Source organism: Mirounga leonina, unplaced genomic scaffold (genome assembly GCF_011800145.1).
Source record: "Mirounga leonina isolate KUSES-001 unplaced genomic scaffold, KU_Mleo_1.0 Mir_176, whole genome shotgun sequence".
Classification (NCBI taxonomy): Eukaryota; Metazoa; Chordata; class Mammalia; order Carnivora; family Phocidae; genus Mirounga; species Mirounga leonina.
Genome location: NW_023270454.1, coordinates 41,960,571 through 41,985,340, shown reverse-complemented (window position 1 = coordinate 41,985,340; position 24,770 = coordinate 41,960,571). Strand labels below are relative to the sequence as shown.

The 24,770-nt window shown below is 36.6% G+C and overlaps 1 protein-coding gene and 1 non-coding gene across 2 annotated transcripts in view; both read right to left on the bottom strand.

Moving 5' to 3' along the window:
- The window catches only part of INPP4B (inositol polyphosphate-4-phosphatase type II B), a 543,837-nt gene that overhangs the window by 472,308 nt on the left and 46,759 nt on the right, over window positions 1-24,770 (bottom strand). Inside the window, exon 2 of the mRNA XM_035023009.1 lies at window positions 15,678-15,729. The gene's annotated coding sequence lies outside the window, so the exon portion shown is untranslated. The remainder of the gene's footprint in view (window positions 1-15,677; window positions 15,730-24,770) is intronic.
- LOC118022611 lies at window positions 7,884-7,987 on the bottom strand. The gene has a single exon (XR_004682527.1). It is a non-coding gene; the product is annotated as a U6 spliceosomal RNA (small nuclear RNA).

Genomic DNA, 24,770 nt, shown 5'->3' with positions numbered 1-24,770 from the left:
TTTCAATTTTCTTGATTTTTGTAAGAGGCCAGGAATTGAGGTCTACAAATAGAACAAATTTTTACTCTAATAATAGTCATTGGGTCTATAAAGGAGTGTCAAGCTGCAAGGCAGTAGCAGACCTATTCATTTTGGATGTTGTTGATCTCTTCGAGGTGGATGACCTTAGTGAAGCCCTGATTCAGGTGTCATAAATCAGGCACTTAGCCTAATTAAATATAAAAATATCTGATGCTTTGCAGCTGATAAAACTGGACTTTGACTTCCTGGAATCAGATAGTAAAATATATCCAGGAAATGTGATCCCGTGGTGCAGAAAGATACCAGGTGCATCCTTGTTTCCCCTTCAATCTAATTAGCAATTCATCAGAAACAATGTATATCTATGAGTATGTCTTGGTCTCAAACAAAGACACTGAGCATCTGAACTGACCTTAACATCTCTTATTCGAAACATCTCAAGTTGATCTTGTCATTTACTTTAGCAGCTCATCCTGTGGTGAGAATGGAGATTGTTTCCATTGAAAGGGATGTAAGAACAACATGCTGAGCCATAATTCCAAAACTATGGTTACCCTCCCACTCTTCTCCCTTAATCCACCTTTATCGTGCTCATACCTCTTCACTGTTCCACTCCTGGTTTTCATGTTGAAAAGTCTAGCTTTACAGCTATGATTCAGCTGCTTGGCTAGAATGATGCATTTCCTTTTACTATGACTTGATGTTTGCAAAGTTAAATGTATGTGGAGGTAAATTACTCACTGTCTTTGCTTACAAACCTCATTGTTTCATCATCAAAATGTCACAAAAGTCTTAAAACCAATGATGTACGTCTACCAGTGGAATAGATACAACAAATTGACGTCTCTCTGAATTACAGTTTCATAGAACAATGGCTGGAGATGGATGCATAATATTGACCCATTTCAGCAATAAGTATCTGGGGAATCTCTTGGGGTGCTTCTGGACTGGCAAGAAGCAATGACTATGACCAAAGGTTAAAAGACAAGAACGCTGGATCTTACTTTTCTAATTCTAGCTCTGTCACCTTGATGTATGACACTAGAGTTGCTCCATCATAAAATGACAATTTTCTGCATGACCTAGATTTCAAAGTTATTGGCATGAACAAAAGTGATTTATTTGTACAGACAGCAATATAAAAAAATCTGTGCTACTTCACCTTGCAAAAATCAGTCAGAAATTATTTTCAGTGATTGAGATCTTCATTGTCCTGAAACAAAGTCAAGATACGGTGTTTCATTCAAATTATACATGCTTTTTTCTTCTCCTCCTTACCCATAGTAGCCAGCCTCTAAGGTCGTCTCCTCAAATAACCATCATTTTCTGGTATTCGCACACTTACATAGTTCTCTCCCACACTGGATACCTGTATATCCAATATGATATTGCAGAAACAATAGTATGTGATTTCCAAGGTTAGTTCATAAAAGCCACTTGGCCTCTGCCTTTTTCTTGTATCATTCACTCTGAGAAAAACCAGTTGCAGTGTAAGAGGGTACTCAAAGGGATAGCCCAAATGATGTGGAACTGAGGCCTCCTTCTGAAAGTCAGCACCACCTGCCAGCCATGTGATTAAGCCATCTTGGAAGCAGATCTTCACACCCCAATCAAGCCTTCAGATGAATGCAACTCCAACTGACATCTTGACTGTTACCTCATAAAAGATCCCAAGCCAGAATCCCTTAGCTAAGCTACCCCTAAATTTTAGATCCACAGAAACTATATGATAATAAATGTTTGCTGGTAAAAGTCACAAAGATTTGTGTTTGTGTGTGGGGTAATTTGCTATGTAGCAATAGATAACTAAAATACTATTCATTCTGATTTTCTTTTATACAAGGTTTACCTTTCCCCCCAAACCTGACACTACACACATATTTTTCAAGCAAGACTTCCATATAGGTATGGCAAAATGGCTAGGACCAACAGGAAGGCATGAGCACTTTGACAATGACACAATATTAGAGAATTAATACTCTAAGATATACATAGTTGCACCTGTACAAACAATGAAAGTCCATCTGAAAAATGTCCTCATCCAAAAAATTGTTTACAAAAATAAATACTTCATGCTTATCTTCATAATGTATTTGCAATGCCAATTTATTTGTAACATAGATTATTCTATTGACTTTAATAGCCTAAGTGGAATACTGGTGATATCATTTTATTACCCAGACAGTTATAAGTAGTGAGTTAATGCCCTGCCATTAACTCCTGTTAACTACCAGATTTGAGTCATATTATTTCAGTTGATAGTGAAATGAGTTAGACAGTTGAGAAGAACATCTGGCTGAAATACTGCAAAGGTCTACCAGTGCACTGAAACCAAATACGAGTTTCTTCACTGGCAGAAAAATTTCAAACAATTATTAATTGTAACTTTACTCTGAGTCATGATAACATTATACAAAGGGTACTGAAGTACTAACATTACCAGAAGCACCCAAAGCAGATAATGTATCATTCTTCCCCACCTACCTCTACTCTATATAAAATCAATTTATTATTAACATTCCAGTTCAATATTAAAAGGTAATACAGTTAGAGAAGATACACATTTATTATGTATATCACTATACTTCCAAGGCTAAAATAACAGAACAGATGGAAAATCACATCTCTAAAAACTTTTAGGTACCTGTAGAATTTTTTAGTGAAACCATTTAAAAACTGTTCTCAGCATTAGATTCCAACATAATAACAAGTCTGAAAACACAGATTACTTTCTTAGTATTAATATGAATTTCTCTTAGGAAGGTCAGAATTCTAAATTAACCTGAATAATATTAAAGGTATTGAATTATACTTCACATGAGATTTTACCATATACAAATTTAGTTTCTGTAAAGGGCAGGAATTTTCTCTTATGTATGTCCTAAAACAATTTTTAAAGAACTGTAGAAATTATAATAAAATGAAAAATTAAAAAAGAATGAGATTCAAGTGTTTTATCTTTAAGCAAATAGCAGTAGAATTTTACCAAATACAAAATGGTAGAAGTTATGAAATGAGAATCACAGAGTGCTTTTCTGAAACACTCAAATGGACAAGAGTTAACTTATTTACTCTTGGTACTAGATCTTGCATATCTACTTTAAAATTTTGATATTTCCATTTAACATTTGTATTTAATATATTTGTAAATTGTCAAAAGGTTAGAAATGAGGGAAATTCCTTTCTGATATTAAGTTTGGCTAACTGTTTTAGGTGTGGGCAATGAAAAATAAAGTGTAAGTCAACAAATTTTTGCTTAATCAATTTTATTTACTGTGTGTCAAAATTATATCCTTGTGAACCAAATAGATATACTTAGTATTTATAAATCTTCATATGAATTAATTCTTTAATAAAATTGTGAATGGATTTATGCTCAATATAGTTTCAAAGGGGTTCAGTTCTTTGAGAACTCATTCATGATTTAATTCTGGGAGATCTTATACATTGCATTATATATACTTCCTATATGTTATGAAGCTATCAATTCTTTTTAGCTATTTCACAATACCTGTTGGATGACGTGAATGAATAAATGTAGAAAGGAAGTTTCCAGCAACTAGTTCTGGCAATGTTCTATCATCAATATATTCCACTTGTTTGAAAAATACTGTTAATCTTGTGTTGATCTGTGTGTTCTTGAGTTTTGCTTTTTATTTCCACATAAAATTATATGTAAGGATTGCTTTCACTACCTTCTCTCTCCCTAAAACCTACATTGAGTATAATGGTTTGCACAATAATTTCTCAGAAAAATCAAACAAGCTATCAAAGTATTTATTACATATATGTCCATTACATGTCTAACTAAAAGGAGTAAGACAGGTCCTAATTCAAGGAGATGGAGAATATAACCAGAGAAATCAAGTTAAATTATATGAAACAATTAGAGAAAGCTAAGTGCTATGATGTACAACAGCATTTCCCAAAAGATCCTTGAGATGTTAATAGACGTTTTATTAAAAAAAAAAAAAAGGCTTCTATGGTCAAATAAGTTTGGGAATTATTTCATAAGACATTACCCTCTTGGCAATTCACAATGCCCATTAGCATATTAATACTGAAAAGTTTTGCAGCAAAGAAAATGGTCATATTTTGACTAAGCCAGAATATTTAAAATATCTTTCACCATGGAAGACTTTGTTAAAATGTTACCTTTTTGATCACAAAAATTTTATAAATGAAGAGAAAAATAACACAAGTATTTGCCATATTAATTTAACAAGCATTAGCATTTTGCCATATTTGGCTCAGACTTTTTAATCTAAATAATAAACAAAAGATTACTTACACAATTACGGCCAACACCCATCCCTTTTTCCTTCCCCTTCCCCAGGGGTTACCATCATCCCGAAATTCTTCTTGTTATATATTCTTCTTGTTCATATATTTACTTTAACTTGTATGTTTGGATTCACAAATAATACATAGGATTCCTGTGTATTTTAAGTTTACAAAAATAATACCATTTTGTATACATTGTGATTTACTAATTGTATTCAAAATTATGTTTATGAGATGAATCCATGATAATGCATATAGATTTTGTTTATCTGTTTTAACTGAGGAATTGTGTTCTTTGTATAAATATGCCACAAAAATTAATTATCCAATAACCTATTAAGAACATGTAGCTTAGGGGCACCTGGGTGGCTAAGTTGGTTAAGCATCTGCCTTCTGGTCAGGTCATGATCTCAGGGTCCTGGGACTGACCTCACATCAGGCTCCATGCTCAGCAGGAAGTCTGCTTCTCCCTCTCCCACTGTCCCTCCCCCTCACTTGTTCTCTCTCTCTAATAAATAAATAAAATCTTAAAAAAAGAACATGTGGCTTGTTCTCAATGTTTTCCTATTTCAAGAATGTTGTGATAAACATCCTTGCACATACATCTTTGTATGTCTGTTGAAGAGATGTTTCAGAGTATTTACCTAGAAGCAGAATTAATAAGTCATAGGTATGGACATTATCAATGTTAGTAGATATTTCAAATTTCTCTCCAAAGTAATTGAACTAAGTTACACACCAACCAGCACACCACAGGAATTCCCAGGGATTCACATCTCTGCAAATGCTCAGACATACTAATCCGACATGTAGGACTTATATTGTGCTGATATACAACATGAATTTCCCTTATTATTTTTGAATTATGAACGTATTTCCATAAACATATTGGCCATCTGGTTTTCCTCTTTTGTGAATCATGAAGATTTAACAGTTAATTATATTTTCTTACCCAATCCTTCATTGTTCAAATTCACTGCAAGTAACTTGCCTGGTTTATGGTTTAACTTTCATTTTTTTATCATTTTTTTTTACTTTGACAGGTGTTCATGTTTACCACTTGTGTGACATTTGTACTTTGGCATCTTATGTTTCATTTTAAAATTTTCAGTTTTATTTTTCACTTGAGGATTTTATTCCATCTGCTATTTATTTGTGTATTATGTCACACAAGCACTTAATTGTCCAAGTGACATATCTTGATTAATCTATCCCTTCTGTACTGATTGCTAATGCCACCGCATCATATACTAAGTCTTTTGTAATATTAAGGAGATCTTTAGTAGTTGAGAGAAGGGAGAGGGCTCACTATTGCACTGACCTAATCATAAATGAGGGACTACATGAAAGAGGTGGTCTTCAGTCAGGGTCTGACTACAAGATGGACATAAAGGCATGGGTTTTGGTGTCAGACAGACTTTCATTTATATCCTTTCTGTAATACTCACTGCAAGTGAATTAATCTTGCTGCAAATGAATTTTTTCCCTTGTAAGTGGGGATAATACAGATGATCTAGTGGCATTATTTAGTAAGATAATATATTTAAAAGTGGTTACTATATAGTCTTGCATATAGCAGGTGTTCAAAGTAGTTAGTAGTGATTGTAGTTCCTACCGTTGCTAGCAGTAGTGATAGGAATGGTAGTAGTATCTGATTAGATCAATAGCTGTCAGTTCGAAAAGCTAAAACAAATCTGAAGGACATTCTTAGGAAAGCAAACACAGAACTAGGGAATTGTCTGATTGTAAGGTAAGAATTGGAGATAACTCTAAGCTGCGGTTTGGAGGACAAGATGTAAGAGGAATTGGAGATACTAGTTTAGGATGGAGGTTCTCAAAGGGCGGTTCCAATAGCAGCAATTCCTGAAAACTTGTTAGAAATGTAAATTTAAGACCCCAGACTCATTGATTCAGATACTCTGACCAATATGTGGCCCAGGAATCACAACTGGTTTTAACAAACTTCTGATGATGTTCAAGTTTGAGAACCACTGGTTTGGAACATGATGAGTAAGAGGTGGTGCTGAGAAACCAGGTGAACACGATGCATGAAGAAATTTCAGAGGTGAAGATGTGGATTTCTCACTTAGAGAGTGAGATTCTCCTTTTCTGATACCTTTCCTTGCTTCTGGTTATTGGTTTTATTATGCTGAATGGCTTCCCAATCTCAGAATCATTTCCCAGCATTCAAGTTCTACTTGCCATCCACCTACTGGGCAAAGTAATGCCAACTTTGCAACCCTTAATCAATCTCTGTCCTTCCCACAATTTCTCTCCTACAACCTTCTCCACCTGTTTTCAGTTTGGAGGCTCCTCAGGGAGGGGAATTTGTCTGGCACAATTTCATCGAACATTAAATACCATGTACACTGACAAAGTTTTATAAATAATAAATGAGGGTAGTAATAGCCTAGAACCCAGATTTTAATAGCAGGAATCCCTGGCCATTAAATATAAAACAGTTATCCATCTATCTCTATATCTTGAGACCCTTCTCTGACCCCTGAAAGATAGAAGTCTGCAAAGAACATGCTGTATCTGTACCATTTAAGAACACTTTTATTTTAAAAACTAATTTTATCTTGAAATCCATAGGTGTAAGTGTGAAAAAGAGATGAGCAGTAGCTAACCACAGAAAATATTTACTTATTTTCAGATTTTTCATTGTGTTTTTAAGGAGTTTTATCAACTCTTTGGTAGAAATCAAGGTGGAGAAATAATGAGAGATTTCAGTGTAACAGTCTATCAGAGGTCTGGCTACAGCATTAATTTTGGCCATAATGTGTCAATCAGCTACAAAGGATCAGCTCAGCCATAGTGACAAGGATCAACTGTGTAGACATCTGAGATATGTTAATCTACCATGACACGCTCTAGAGTAAGATGCATACAAGAATGTCACCTGCATTTTAAACTAGTGCTGACTGCCTTGTATCATCTAGGGGTCCATGCTTAATAAAACAAAATCAATCCTCAGGAACTTGAAACATGTTATCCCTATCATTTAACAATACAAGATAATTCTGGTGTGTTTCTTATTATGTCTTTTCCTTTGCTTTATAATTTGTATATTGATGCATGGATACATGTGAACTTATAATCTATAAAATGTATATGATAACATGTAAAAGGTAGGCCAATAATATATATCTTTTATTATCACTTTATATAACATGTTTAACAGTATAAACAAAATTAACCTACAGTGAAAAAGCTTTAACTTTTTAAAAACATTTTGGATAATTGAATACTGTTGCCTTTGTGATGTGAAACCAGGATTCTTCACAATGAAATCAATGTGCTTTGGTGTTTAATTTATTGACAAGCACAACCAGAAGTTTCAAAGCTAGTTCTAGGGTTCAAATTGCCTGTTAATATTGTTAAAGAAAATTTAAAATATTACCCATGTGAATTTCAAATGCATGAAGAGAAAGAAAACACACAAAACAACTAACAATGATTTTTATCTTAGTGGAAAGATAATGCATAATTTTTGATTTATACATATTTATTTTCTAAATTCCCTATCATAAAGAAATATTATTATTATTCATTACAGCACCAATGTTAGTAATAAGATACAAGTGAAATATGTACTTGGATTTGCATGTCATTCTTGCATAGGGGCCATGCTAATCTTCTCTGTATCATTTCAATTTTAGTACATGTGCTGCCAAAGCAAGCATGAAATATGTACTTGGAAATAGTTTTAAATCTTATTCAAGCTGTACCAGATTCCTACTTATAGAACTCACACAAAAACACACATCCACACAAACACATACACAAAAACATATTAACAGTGCCTTCCTTAATGATTAAGAAATAAGATGTCAATGTGACTTGTGCAGCAAGTCACAGTGATAATAAATGCTGTTTTGGTATATATACTCCTGGATGGGTAGTAAACCCAGGGGTGAAGTGTTTCAGCAGTCCTGAATTGATAAGCAGAGTCAATTCATGTGCATGTACTCTATAGGCAGAATTTCAAAACCTTACAAAAAACCAGTTTTCTTTTTTAAATGAAAATTTTGCATTGCCTTCCCTTGAGCAACTTTACTCTGTTGTAATATATAGACTAGGGATGGCAAATTAAAATTCATCTGATGTGATAATTGGGATAGTCTATAGCAGCAGTTCTGAAAGTATAATCCTCAGATCCCTAGGGATCCCAGGAAACTTTTCAGGAGTTCTGTGAAATCAAAGCAATTATCAATACATTACTTGTCTTTTTTACTGTGTTGGCATGTGTCCTCTTTTACTGTGTTGGCATTTGCACTGATTGTACAAATATAGTGGTGGATAAAATTACTGGGTGCTTAGAACAAATTGAGGCATTAGAATCAACTCGTACTAGCAGATTTTGTATACTTCATCACCATGTACTAAAATTCATTCTAAGAATATTTTTGATGAATCAGTAAAAATTCATAATTTTTTACATTAAATCTTGGAACTTAAGGACACACTTTAATATTCCATGTGACAAAAATAAAACATATATATAAAGCACTTCTAATGAAGTAGATAGTTGTATTAGTTATCTATTTCTGAACAGTTTGCCCCCAAACCTATCAGCTTAAAACAACATACGTTTATTATCTTGGTTTCTGTGGGTCAGGAACTCATGCACTGCTTAGCTGGGTCCTCTGGCTCAGGTTTTTTACAAGGGTGCAATCAAGGTGCCACCTGGGACCACAAGCATGTCAAGGTCTAACTGGAGAGAAATGGATCCCTCCCCATTTCCAACCTTATCCATGTGGTTGTTAGCAGGATTAAGTTACTTGGGGTACTTGGACTGAGGACCTCAGTTCCCTATAGTTATTGGCTGGAGGGCACTCTCCATTCTTTGCCAGGTTGCCCTTTCCATGGGGCAAGCATTTGAGAAGAACCAGAGAGAGAAATCCAGCAAGATGGAAATCATAGTCTTTTATATCCAATCACAGAAGTGACACTCCTCACTTTTGCCATACTCTATTTGTTAGAAGCAAGTCACCAGCAGCCAGCTCTTTCAAGGGGAAAGAATGACACAAAAGCATGATTTCCTAGGGGCGGGGATCATTAAGAGCCATGTCAGCAGCTGCTGTCCATAATGGTCATCTCTGGGAAATACTGTTGTATTTCAACTTGTGTTGCAAGTTGAACTAGCTGCTATTTTCATTACATACCATTTTTATTTGAAAGAATAATTAACCTAAAAACTATAATTATTCAGGCTTGAGAATTTTGCTGATATTTGCAGAATTGAGTATTTCTTGAAAATAGACAAAGTGAGTTTTGCCACTTCAAGGAAAAAAACGTTGACACTCAAAACTCAGGAAACAAACTGAGGGTTGCTGGAGTGGTTGGGGGTGGGAGGGATGGGATGGCTGGGTAATAGACATTGGGGAGGGTATGTGCTATGGTGAGAGCTGTGAATTGTGTAAGACTGTTGAATCACAGACCTGTACCCCTGAAACAAATAATACATTATATGTTAAAAAAAAAAAAAGAAGAAGAAGAAGAAGAAGATAGCAGGAAGGGAAAAATGAAGGGGGGGAACCAGAGGGGGAGACGAACCATGAGAGACTATGGACTCTGAGAAACAAACTGAGGGTTCTCGAGGGGGGGATGGGTTAGCCTGGTGATGGGTATTAAAGAGAGCACGTATTGAATGGAGCACTGGGTGTTATACTCAAACAATGTATCATGGAACACTACATCAAAAACTAATGATGTAATGTATGATGATTAACATAATAAAATAAAATTAAAAAAACTCAATGGAATTTGAATATTCAAAAGAATGCTAGAATATTGTAAAACGTGTATCTGGCAACAGTGTCTTAACAATTTCTCGATACATAAAATCTTCTCCAAAGGTTTTGTTAGCAATACTAAAGAATGTTGGATTTTTTTTTTAATAAAGATTTTATTTATTTATTTGAGAGAGAGAATGAGAGAGAGAGCATGAGAGGGGTGAGGGTCAGAGGGAGAAGCAAACTCCCTGCTGAGCAGGGAGCCCGATGCGGGACTCGATCCTGGGACTCCAGGATCATGACCTGAGCCGAAGGCAGTCGCTTAACCAACTGAGCCACCCAGGCACCCGGATTTTTTTTTTTTTTTAGATTTTATTTATTTATTTGACAGAGAGAGACAGCAAGAGAGTGAGCACAAGCAGGGGGAGTGAGAGAGGGAGAAGCAGGCTTCCCGCTGAGCGGGGAGCCCGATGCGGGGCTCGATCCCAGGACCCTGGGATCATGACCTGAGCCGAAGGCAGACGCTTAACTACTGAGCCACCCAGGCACCCCGAATCTTGGATTTTGATAGTGTATAATGAAATGTGCTAACATTTAGAAGATCTGCAAAACTCAGTGAGTCAAGGTTTTTCAAATGAACAAATGGATGCCTTTCCAAGTCATGCATATGTCCACTGGTGATGGGTCTTAAGGAGGGCACGTACTGCATGGAGCACTGGGTGTTATACATGAACAGTGAATCATGGAACACTACATCAAAAACTAATGATGTGCTGTACACGGACTAATATAATAAAAAAATAACGTGCAAGATAGACTAATGGTTTTAGCCATTCTGACAGGTGTAAAGTGATATCTCATTATGGTTTTGATTTACATTTCTCTGGTAATTAGTGACAGTGAATATCTCTTCGTGTGTGTTGGTCATCTGTATGTTTTTGTTTTTTGTTTTTTTTTTGGCGGGGGAATGTCTAGTCAGGTCCTTTGCCCCTTTTTAGTTAGATTATTTGTTTTTTTGGTTTTGAATTGAGTAAGTTTTTTATATATTTTGGATATTAATCCATTATCAGATATGTCATTTGTAAATATCTTTTCCCATTCAGTAAGTTGCCTTGTTGTTTTGCTGATAGTTTCCTTAGCTATGCAGAAGCTTTTTACTTTGATTTAGTCCCAATAGCTTAAATTTGCTTTTGTTTTCCTTGCAGGAGAGGCATGTCTAGAAAAGTGTTTCTATGGCTTCTGTCAAAGAAATTACTGCTTATGTTTTCTTCTATGAATCTTATGGTTGAACACTGAGAAATGCATAGAATTTTTGAATTGTTATATTGTACTCCTGAAACTAATATAATACTGTATGTTAATTATACTTGAATAATAAAAAGACAGACCAATGGGTCTTATGTATCAGTATGAGAAGTTCATTAATATGATTTCAGCTCCACATTGCAATTCACCTTAAAAAAACTACTACTTACAGAGTTCTAGTGTAGTATCAAAGAATAATATCCACAATTATCTGAAAAGGGTATTAAAATACTTCTCCCTTTACAACTATATAATATAATTACGTGAGGCTGGATCTTTTCCATATACTTCAACCATAACAAATGGCAGCAGTTTGAATGCTCTGAAAGCAGATAATGGGAATCCAGCTGGATCATATAAAGCCAAACATTAAAAATATTTACAAATATGTTTAAAAGGACCACTCTTCTCATAAAATTATTTTTGCTCTGGAAAATATAGTTTTTTCATTAAAATATTTTATGTGGGGCACCTGGATGGCCCAGTCATTAAGCGTCTGCCTTTGGCTCAGGTCGTGATCCCAGGGTCCTGGGATCGAGCCCCACATCAGGTTCCCTGCTCCATGGGAAGCCTGCTTCTCCCTCTCCCACTCCCCGTGCTTGTGTTCCCTCTCTCGCTGTCTCTCTCTGTCAAATAAATAAAATCTTTAAAAAAATAAATAAAATATAATATTTTATGTGGACATAAAATGGATTTATTTTTAAGTGAATTATTTAAGAATGTCTATTTTAATTCCTAGCACGATAAAAATTGATAGATAACCCCACATAAACAAGAACTCTTTGGGATGTCAAGAAATTTTAAGATTGTAAAAAAGATCCTAAGGTCAAAATGTTTGAGAACGTTTGGGCTAGATTTTGCTATTTTGACAAAGGAGCCCCCAAATCTCAGCAGCTTACACAAAATGATCTCTCATTCACACTACAAGTCCATTGGTGTTGGCTGAGGGAATGTGCTCATTGTTTTCTCAGGAGACCAGGCTCACGGAGAGTATATTTCATCAAGATTCTACACTCATAGGGCACCTAGGTGGCACAGTTAGTTGGGGATCAGACTCTTGGTTTCAGGTCAGGTTGTCATCTCAAGGTCATGATCTCAGAGTCGGGGGATCGAGCCCTCTTGGGGTCCATGCTCAGTGCTGAGTCTGCTTGGGATTTTCTCTCCCTCTCCCACTGCCGCTCCCTCACCCCTTAAATAAATAAATAAATAAATAAATAAATAAATAAATAAATAAATCTTTTAAAAAAATCAACACTTCAATAACAAGAAAAATGGCAGGATGGCAGAATCTGCAAAGGCTTATAAACGTTACCTGGAAGTTACATATGCTACTTCCACTAACTAGTCATCTTTCTAAGAAAGCCACATGGTCACACCTAACTTCGAGCAGGCAGTAACACTTAATTTTGCCACATACCCAAAAGAAAAACCAGAAATATTTAGTGAACAATACTAATGACTACCATGCATGCCGATTCGAATCCATACACTGAGTTAAAAAGGATTATGAGGCTGCATCTTAGAGAGCTCCAGAAGCTTATTAGCTTTTATTGCTGCTGAAACAAACTACCACAAATTTAGTGTCTTAAAGCAACACAAATGTATTTTCCTATGGATCTGGAGGTCAGACATCCTAAAATCAGAGTGTGGACAGAGATGCATTCCTTCTGGAGTCTCTAGGGAACAATCAGTTTTTTGCCTTTTCCAGTTTCTAGAAAATGTGAACTATAGCAATATTTATCCCTTAAACCAAAAGCAATTGAGCACCTGCTAGATATGAGGTACTATTCTAAATGCTGGGGATGCTAGGCTGAACAAAAGTCAAAGTCCCAACTATTATAGGGCTTACATTCTAGTGGAAAAAAGAACTGAAGAGGTAGATAAACACCCATATATACTAGGAGATTGATATGCACAATGAGGAAAATTATGGCAGGAAAAAGTAATTGAGAATGATATGAAAGGTGCTATTTTAGATAAGGTGGTCAGAAAAGGACTTTCTGATCAGACAATGATTGAGTACATCCCTGAAGAAAGTGAAGGAACAAATCACAATATCTAGAGGCAGAACATTCAGGCATTAAAAATAGTAACAAAGAGGTCTTAATGTAAGAGGATGCTTGGAATGTCTGAGAGACAGCAAGGAGGACAGGGTGTTCCTAGAGAGGAGGAGAGGAGGAGATGAGGTCAGAGAGTGAGCTCAAGTGCAGTAATAATGCAGCGTCTTAAGGACTATGATAGGAACATAGCCCTTATTCTGAGATGGGCAGCCAAAAAACCATTTACTTATAGGAGTGTTATGATACAGGTGACATTTTTCAGGGGTCACTGACTACTGTGGGGAGAATATAACCCTGGGACAAGCTTAAAAGCCAGAAGACTAGTCAGATGGTCTTTGCAATAACATAGGATGGAGATGATGTTGATTTAGATGAGAACTGTAATGGTGAAGGTGGTGAGAACTGTCTGGATTCTGGATATAGTTTGAAAAAAGTCAATAGATATTCTGATGGATAAAATTATGTGGGTATGAAAGAGTCATTACCAAAGGAGTCATTACCAAGAAAAGTGGTCACTCTTTAAAACAGAAAGGAAAGGAAGGGAAAGGGGAGAGGGAAGGGGAGGGGGAAGACAAAGGGGAGAGAGAGGGGAGTGGAGGAGGGGAGGGGATGAGGGGTGGGAAGGGGGAGGGGAGGGAAGAGGAAGGGGCCTTCATCCAACTTCTCAGTTGAAAGATTTTTGTATCAGAATGAATAGGGCGCCTGGGTGGCTCAGTCGGTTGAGCGACTGCCTTCGGCTCGGGTCATGATCCTGGAGTCCCTGGATCGAGTCCCTGGATCGAGTCCCGCATCGGGCTCCCTGCTCGGCAGGGAGCCTGCTTCTCCCTCTGACCCTCCCCCCTCTCATGTGCTCTCTCTCTCTCATTCTCTCTGTCAAATAATAAATAAAATCTTTAAAAAAAAAAAAAGAATGAATAGATTTTTCTGGAAAAGTAGTTCTCTGACTTAGGGAAGTCCTTGGATATCAGTCAGAAGAATGATAAATCTTATATAAACAAAAAATGTTTATCTACCATCAAAAACTTGAAAGAAAAAGATTTGAAATGGTGTTAGGCAAATTGGCCACATGTAGTTTCTTGTGCACATGTGTATAGTCTATGAGAAGTAATTTCTCTTTTATGAGTCCCAGTTGATGATGTAGCTTTCAACATTATTACATCATGATTTACTATTATCTAATCCAAACCTGAGTAAAATGGCACTGTCCTTCTCTGAACAGAATACAATTTCTCTTAAATAGATGTTTTAACAAGCCTGTATGAAGGTCACATTTGCTGTCAATTGCACAGTCTCAGCCTAAGGGGAAAGGCCATGCCAAATAAAGCAAGACACTAGTCCGAGGTGGACTGTTCCTCCACAAGGGAGACAGAATTTGCTAGTGCCATCTACAAAGGCCAGTTCTCCATTTCTTTGCAAAATATTGATATTAATGCATTGATTAAGCTGGATAGAACTAATAAGCATACATGTTATTCATCCATTTTTAATGTATGAGAACATTTTAAATAAATGATGTTTTGTTTTAATCTACTTTTGTTTCAACAGCCAGACACTGAATCCTGAGTCAGGCTACACTGAGAACAGACCTCAGAAAATTGTGTTATAGATATCTCATTTCTATTTTCAATTCATCACCAAGTTCCTTTTATTTTCTGATTATCATTAGGATATATCCACTTGTCCCTCTTATCACCATCACCATCCTGATGCAAGCTAGAGTCATCTGGGGCCCAGGAGTAGCAAGATCCTCCCACCTGACCTCCGCATGGATATTGCCCAGCTCCAAACCTTCTTTGAAGAGCAATTGGAATGATCCTCTTTAAAACTCAAATCACATATTATTCTTCAGCTTAAAATCTTCCAAAGGCCTCCTAGTTCACAGGATAATGAAACACCACTGGAGACCTGCACATGACTGTAACTGGCCTCTCCATCCTCTTCAGCAGGAGGCCCCTGCTTCCCTTACTGCTCTTGGTCTGCCCTTCTCAGGACTAGCTCTGCTTCCCACCATTCCAGCATCTTTGCGCAAGCTGTGCCCCTTGCCGGGACACAACTTATACCCACCTGCTCCTGGTTCATCTCGCTTTCAGATCTCTAACCACTCTGCTTTTTTTCAGAGAACATTTCCCTAACCATGCCACTCTACCCCAACAAGATGAGATCTCCCTGTTACATGCTCTAATCACCCCACATTCCTCTAGCTCACAGAACTTAGGAAGGTAGCAACTTTAAACTGTGCAATTATTTGATTAATGGTTGTCTCCCTTACCAGACAGCAAGCTTCAAGAGGGGGGCACCCACGTCAGCTAAAGCTCAGCAGCCTGCCACAGAGTAAGATAGACACTCAGTAACTATTTGGGTGATTAACATAACATAATTAAAAAAAAAAAAAAAACAGAAAAACAAATGCATATGTAAATTATTCACAAAACAAAGGAAACATTTAATAAAAGAAGAGCAAGAATGCAGTATGTCAAAATACTTGAGTAAAAGTGAAACATGTATTTAGAATCTAGAAATTTAAATAATCAACTATAATTGTGAAATGGATAATTGCATGAAAAGAGGCTTGGTAAATGCAGATCTTTTGATTTTGTTCAAAGGCCACTCATCTGTTCATCCGCTGCCTTGTGGGCCTGCAGAAAACCTTACAATTTTTTTTGCTGTATGTTAACAGCCATAAACCATAATGGTAAGTATTAGGATTTTTTTTTTTTATATTAGTGCTAAGAAAGAGATTCAGATGCCACTAATTAATGCACTGAGAAAGCAAATGAAACACATGTCAGAAACAGAGCCTCGAGAAATAAGTGAATCAGAGAACCATTTCAGGGCATGGAGCCCAAAATTATAGGTCTAAAAAGTGACTGGGCCATTCACCCTTTTATCTTTGGAGGGCAATGTTCAAAATGTATTGCAAACATATCACCAGTCTTACAATCTGAATGAGTTCAATTTCAGTTGCATGAATACATACACAAGACAAATGTTCTCCCTGCTCTGCAGCAATCATAAAGCTTTTCTTAAAAGACAGTCTGCTTTCCAATCAGTGTGAGACAAATCTGTGCATCCTTCTAGGAGGACTGTACAGTGGTTCTTTGTCTGATCTTTATTTAGCTTAAAGACTCAAAACAATAAGCTCTCAAACATTTGTCTTTATATTTAACAAATAGAAACCAATGTTGCCCTGGATTCTAAAATGTACAAAAATACTTCTAAAAATGAAATAATAAAAATAATGTCGAGTTTTATAGTTCAGGTTGGCCCAACATCTCCCTATGAACATAGTAAGAATTGTTGTTGACATTTTTAAGAAGGAGTAAATCCGTTTTTTTTTTTTTTTTTTTTTTTTAAGAGAGCGTTCACAAGCTGGGGTGAGCAGAGGTGATGGGTAGAGGGAGAGAGAGATAATCTTAAACAGATTCCATGGACACAGGGCTTGATCTCACAACCCTGAGATCATGACCTGAGCCAAAATCAAGAATCAGATGCTTAAGCCACTGAGCCATCCACGCACCCCAGGAGTAAGTCCATTCTTTTTTTTTTTTTTTAAGATTTTATTTATTTATTTGACAGAGATAGAAATAGCGAGAGCAGGAACACAAGCAACGGGAGTGGGAGAGGGAAAGCAGGCTTCCCGCCGAGGAGGGAACCCGATATGGGACTTGATCCCAGGACCCCGGGATCATGACCTGAGCCGAAGGCAGACGCTTAACGACTGAGCCACCCAGGCGCCCGAGTAAGTCCATTCTTAATCACTTATCTCAATTCCCATATTATACTTTTTATTATTTTTTTTAATTTTATTATGTTATGTTAGTCACCATACATGACATCATTAGTTTTTGATGTAGTGTTCCATGATTCATCGTTTGCATATAACACCCAGTGCTCCATTCAGTACGTGCCCTCTTTAATACCCATCACCAGGCTAACCCATCTGCCCATCCCCCTCCCCTCTAGAACTCTCAGTAAAGACTAGACTTAGAAAAAAAGTTTTATTTGAGAAACAAAGTGAGGTGAAGCAGAGTAAAACTGTAATAAAAATTTCATCTTGACCTCATTAGCAAAATACTTAAACAAATGGAATACTGTGTTTATAAGAAGCTGCAAGAATATGACCTGCCTTTAAAAGTTGTGGAGACAACTCATGAACATCCAAACCCCACATTTGCCTCTTTGAACACATAGAACCAGGGCTAGTTGTAGTCATCAGTGCCATCACCCTTTCTGTGCACACAGTAGGACTGCATTTATCAGGATGACATAGCCATGAACTTGCTCTGGCCAATGAAATATTAGAAGTTGGGGCGCCTGGGTGGCTCAGTCATTAAGCGTCTGCCTTCGGCTCAGGTCATGGTCCCGGGGTCCTGGGATGGAGCCCCGCATCGGGCTCCCTTCTCAGAGGGAAGCCTGCTTCTCCCTCTCCCATTTCCCCCACTTGTGTTCCCTCTTTTGCTGTGTCTCTCTCTGTCAAAATAAATAAAATCTTTAAAAAAAAAGAAAAGAAATGTTAGAAGTTATGGGTGTCACCTTTGAGTAGATGCTTTAATAGCTAGTGCACAATTTGCAAGGTTTCTTTGCCACTGCCACTGACTGCCTTTGCTGCAGATGGTAGAAACTCCTTCATCTTGGTCTCCAATTGCAAAGATTTTGATTAGCATCCTAGCCAATCCACTGTAGACATATATCTTGAGTGAGAAATATGCGTTTGTTCTTCTAAGCCTTTAAAAGTTGAATTTGTTTATTTCTCTACAATAACATAGCCCATCCTGAGTGATCCACACTTGCAAACTCAAGTCATCAAAAATAATTTCAAAATTTTGTATTGTGCCTATATATGTTTTTGTATAATCCCCATTTACTTATATTTATATATGGGCATCACAGAATAAAAGAGATCCAAGTATGCAAAGATTATAGAATGTCATCAGGTTTCAATTTATTAAAACTCCTCACCTCTACATCTTTTTCAATTTTCTGTTAAACTTTTTTTAAAAGATTTTATTTATTTGACAGGGATAGAGAGAGAGAGAGAGCACAAGCAGGGAGAGCGGCAGGCAGAGGGAGAGGGAGAAGCAGGCTCCCCACTGAGGAGGGAGCCTGACACAGAGCTTGATCCCAGGACCCTGGGATCACGACCTGAGCCAAAGGCAGTCGCTTAACTACTGAGCCACCCATGTGCCCCTCCGGTAAACTTTTTAACCTGAGAGAAGAAAACTATATATGTTTCTATAATTATCTAATAGTAAGTACATTTGTTGTACTCTTTTTCACAGGTACAGCACAATTTACTCGTTACTGAAAATAATACCATTTGTTCTTAAAATACATTGCCTAGGAAGTAAGGGTTCATTCTCTAGTATCTCTCAGTGTAATGCTCATATTAAAATATCTAAAACAACTTTGATTTTCATGCATTACCAAAAGGAGTACATATCATCTTGAGGGATTGTACAAATGACTGCACAATTTGTTTAGCAATGCCAAACATTAGAAATGTCATGAGTCAGTTGATGACTCAACAAAAGTCCTTGAGCACCTAGAAACACATCTTTTGTCTGCTGCTACTGTTCCTTGACTTAAGTAACAACTCAGAGACAGAGAGAAGCTGAAGGAGAGTTTAGTTCATCCACCTACACAGAGAGAGATAAATCTAGTTTTCTTGCTTCCAGATAAATGTCAACAATTTTTATGTCATTGAAACAAAAACAAATTTCCAAGCAGGCACTCCCTTCACTTCAGGCAATCTCCTATTTCTGCACTCATGGCAGATCTGTAGACTCTTCGTAGGAAGGTCTGTACATAAATGAGAGTATGCTATATGACAGGAGAGCAAAAGTGAGCAGTTTCTTTGCCATAGCTGCTATTCTTCATTTATTAAGTAGAAATGCATGGAAAGTAATCAAGCTATAGCAGTTCTCTCGTCCGTAATACAGGGCTAATCACATAAGCTACTTCAAGGGATTGTGAGGTTAAAATGAGCTAATCCATACCGACTGCCTGATGTCTAGTGGTTCCATAAATTATAATTGTTATTATGGTAATAATAATTTGCAAGGACATTATTGTTATCTAAATCAATAAATTATATGTGTGTAGACATTTCCTAAGTTCATTTCCATCATCCTTTTTTTTCCCACCCCATACTTATCCATGGAAATTTCAGTCAGTCTCCAGGCTTCCATTATCAATTCTAAAAAAAAGATCCTATGTCTACATACTCAACCCTGATTTTCAAACTGGTATTTCCAATTCCCTCTAGAAAATTTTCACCTGGATGTCCCATCATTTCTCCAAACTCCTAATGTCTACATCATGTGTCATATCCCCAATCCTGGGCTGGCTTTAGACTTGGGTGAGGATGGCCCTTATCTTAGGACCTGACTTAGAGGGGTTTGCTCCTGGCCTTCTCTGACTGCATTCCTCTCCACAGAGCAGAACTTTGCAGGACCAAGAGGTGTCATCACTATACAGATCTTCCTCAACCTTCCATGGAATTATGTTCTGATAAACCCATCATAAATTGAAAATACCCTACGTCAAAAATGCATGTAATACACTTAACCTAATGAACATTATAGCTTAGCCTAGCCTACTCTAAATGTTCTCAGAACACTTACATTACCCTACAGTTGGGCAAAATCATCTACCATGAAGGCTATTCTATAATAAGGCATTGAATACTTCATGTAATTTGTTGAACACTGTAATAACAGTGAAAAACAGAAGGGTTATATGGGTAAAGAAAGGTTGTAAGTGTATCAGCGGTTTACACTTGTGAGTGCATGGCTGACTGGGAGCTGCAGTTCACTGTTGCTGCCCAGTATCACAAGAGAGTACCATACTGTATATCACTAGCCCAGGAAAAAATCAAAATTCAAAACTCAAAGTATGATGTTTACTGACTCTGACTCACCTTTGCACCATCACAAAGCTGAAAGTTGAACCATCATAAGTTGGGGACCATCTGTACAGTTCTATCATAATTTCCCTATTTTTTCAAAAGCAAGTAAAACTATTGACAGATTACCAGTCTAAAAGTAAGTTTCCCAATTATCTGTATAAGAATTAAACATTCAATACTTGGTTCATGAAAGCTAACAAAGTCTTACATTTAATATTTCTATAAACAATGCTAGCTGATTTGTTAAATCTCTTTTCTGTCTGTGCTTTGATAATTAGCTCTCCTCCTTCTCTCCATTTTCCACTTCAGAAAACATTTCTGACTTTAACTTCTCAAAATTGGAACTGAACAATTTCTAAGCAGGGAAAAGATAAATGACCATTAATTGAACTGATAATTAACCACCTGAAAATTAACAAAAGACTGAGTCATCATCATTTCCTGTCTTTCTATAATTTTAGATTTTATTTTCCTCTTAGTAGGAATTGTTATCTTCTGAAATCAAAAGACGCGGCAGCTGTGCATAGAGTAGTGCGCCTTGGCCTCTCCAGAATTGAAGATGTCTCTTCTGGCACTTCTCAGCATTTGGAAAGCTGGGACCTTCCCTCCTGTTATCAATGAACCTGACTCCACGCAGGCAAAATAACCAAGGAAGGGAGAGCTGATGCTGATTTTCTTTTCTGCCTCTGGCGAAGGATCTGCCAGGCCTATTGGGCAGGTCACTTAAACTTTTCTAGACTTCACTTGCCTCATCTCTCAAATGCATAGCCCTCTCACATCTAAAACTCTGCTCCTATCACTTTGTGGGAACTTTAAACACACTACAAATGACACTTTTAGGAGAAAAATGTTCAATATGCTTTTCCTCATTTGCATGTGTGTGATGATTGATGAGACCACTTGATTTGGGGAAACATAATGAAAGACAAAAACAAAACAGCAGCTAACCAAGTAAACTCATTTAAATGATGAAATGAAACCTTTGGAACCATTGATCCATTGCTATAAGATAAGCTCTAATCAAGGAAGCAGATACACATGGCATACCAGGCCTTGGTGTTTTCTAATTATCTTCTGTAAAAGTCTACCTTTCAGCTGGTAAGTGTGCAGTTTCCAGAATACCTCATGTTCTTCCTCACCTACAACTTTCCAAATTTTTTTTTCTTTCTTCAGAGTTGCCTCATTTGTCTAGAAAATCCCGATACCTACTTGAAGATGCAGTTCCTCTCCTTCAAAGAGCCTGCCCTCACCACTCCCAGGGAGGATTAACTGGTCATACGTTTGTCCATCCTGCTAGACTGTAAGAATCTCTGAATTTCCAAACCTAACACAGAATTGAGCATACGGATGGAACTTAATGCAATTTAATAAATAATACACAATTACTCTTAGTGAAAATATTTTTTAAAACTTCTGTTACTGCTTTTTCTTATAGTTTGACATTTCAGTGCTATTCCATGGAATTTCTAAAGGTTAACTTTTTATCTTCCTCATGCTCCTGTCTGTTGTTATGATCTTAAAATTGTGCTGCTGCCACAGAAGTAAACAGCCAAGCATTACTTCTATCTCATGTATTTGAAATGAGCTGTAGTCTTACCTAATGTGTGTTGTGTGTTGGCCCAAGTATCCAGTATGATGTTTAGCCACACCTGATGTTTTGCACAAAACTTGCATTTTCCCTTCAATGTTCTGTTGATGTTAAAAACCAAATTGTGGTACTGTGAAACTGATGTTTATAGTGTATACTCTTAGGGTTCATGGTAGTCAGTAATTAACATCTATAAGATACATTTTATAGAACAAGTTGGAGGTACTTGAAAAAATTTACGGTTTGGAGAATATACTGTGTTTTTCTTAAGTGATGAATTTTGGAAATATTATTTTAGCTTGATAAATACTATCATGTTGCAAATGTCAATAACCTTCATCAACTGCCTAAAGATAGATTTTTATTGAAACCAAATATATTGCTCCAATGTATAATTTAAGGTAAAAGTCACGAGCCACTTCCTCAATGCTGAAATGAATCTTTAAAAATATCCAATTCAAAAATGGGCAGAGGACCTGAATAGACATTTTTTCCAAAAAAAGACATACAGATGGCCAACAGACACATGAAAAGATGCTCAACATCCCTAGCCATCAGGGAAACGTAAATCAAGCACAATGAGGTATTACCTTACACCAGTCAGAATGGCTAAAATCAAAAAGACAAGAAATGAATGTTGGCAAGGATGTGGAGAAAAAGAAACCGTTGTGTATTGTTGGTGGGAATATAAGTTTGGTACAGCCACTGTGGAAAACAGTATGGAGGTTCCTCAAAAAATTAAAAATAGCATTAAGGAGCCCGTGATGTGATGAACACTGGGTGTTATATGCAACTAAAGAATTATTGAACACTACATCTGAAATTAATGATGTACTATATGTTGGCAAATTGAATTTAAATTAAAAAAAAAACATTTAAAAAGAGAAAAGTAAGAAAAAAAAAACATATAAATACCATATAATCCAAAAATTCTAGCACTGGGTATTTACCCAAGGAAAATGAAAACACTAATTCAAATATATGCTCCCCTGTGTTTATTGTAGCATTATTTACAATAGGCAAGATACAGAAGCAACCTAAGTGTTCACTGATAAACAAATGGATAAGGAAAATGGATAATGGAATATTATTCAGCCTTAAGAAAGGATGAGATCTTGCCACTTGCAGCAACATGGATGGACCTAGATGGTATTATGCTAAGTGAAATAAGTCAGACTGAAAAGAGCAAATACCACAGGATTTCACTTATATGTGGAATCTAAAAAAATAAAACAAATGAATAAACAAACAAAAAGCAGAATCAGACCTATAAATACAGAAAACAAACTGTGGTTGTTAGAGGGGAGGAGTGTGGGGAAGGGGCAAAATGGGTGAAGGGAGTGGGAGATACAGGTTTCCATTATGGAATGAATAAGTCAGGGGAATAAAAGGCACAGCATAGGGAATGTTGTCAATGATATTATAATAGTATTGTATAATGACAGATGGTAAGCATAGCATAATGTATAGAGAAGTTGAATCACTATGTTGTACACCTGAAACTAATGTAACATTGAGTGTCAACTCTACTCAAATTAAAAAAAAATTTTTAAATACCCCGTTGGAATTCTGCTATTGCTCCCTGCATTTGCTTATGCTGAACTCTGGAGAGAGTAGGGAGAGGAAATGAAATAGTACATGTTTCCCACACATGCTGCAGTCACCTTGGACTTCAGCGTGTGTAACCAGCTACCAGAACACCTCCGTCTGAGGTTTGAATGGGACTGATCTGGGGGGAGTGCTATAGAAATTTGGCCCTCTCTTAATGTGACTTCCCATTCCTGCTTCCCATTTTCCATCTGAAACTACTCCAGTCAATCCCAAATAATTTTCAGAGTTTACTAGACATATGTTTCAGGAAACAGGAGATAATATGGTAATTGTGCTTAATTAACAGGACAATAGCTGTGATTGATAAATAGCAAGGGAACAGTTTCAAACTAAGCAATGTGTATATATTCAAACTGAAAGCTGCTGAGCCCTGGATGATCAGTAGACACAGATTTCCAGAGATGGGAATGGGGAGTGAGAGAAATAGGACCTAGGTCGAGTGTGAGAGTGGGCAGAGAAGTTTCTTAAAGAGAAGTCAAGGTATATAACTTTGATGGAGGCTGAGTACATGTCTTAAGATGCTGCCTGAATGAACAAAACAGAAGAAAAACCAGTTCTCAGATAGCAGAGGTTATACACACACATACACACACACACCCCTACATACTTATATATAGAGACAGAAACAGATATAGAGACAGAGGGAAAGAAAATGAAAAATATCTTACCACATGAACTCCAGAAATATTTAATAATTACTCCAAAATTTACCTAGAATTTTTCAAATCTTGGTTTCAAAGGCAATGCAATAAAAAACTGAAGTAAGCTGGAGTACAGGATATATAAATTCTTATTTCAAGAAAATTATCATTCCCAATCTTTTTTTTTTTTTTGAAAATTTTCTGTACCTTAAAAAACAACAACAACAAACGCCTCACCTAAACTTTAAGGATTCTGGGAAATGATCATCATGAATGACCTTTATAGGACAAACACCAAAAAAGCACAGCTTTGCTTTGATTGTTAATCATCCACCTAAATCCTTATGTAAGCAGCTTCCCATACTCCTTCTTTGTAAGCATTATTTTTTTTAAATATGGAACACATTCAACACCGACTGCTAAATTGGTTAAATCCACATGGCAAGAAGGGCAGCCAACAATCTGGAGTGTGTTAAAAATGGTAATACATTAAAAATAATTTCTTGCAAACTCAGTGACAGGGCAGAAACTTATAAAAATAATGTTGACATTCTAATTATACTCTAGTAAATTCATCAGGACTATATGTATGTGAGTATATATACATATTTAAAA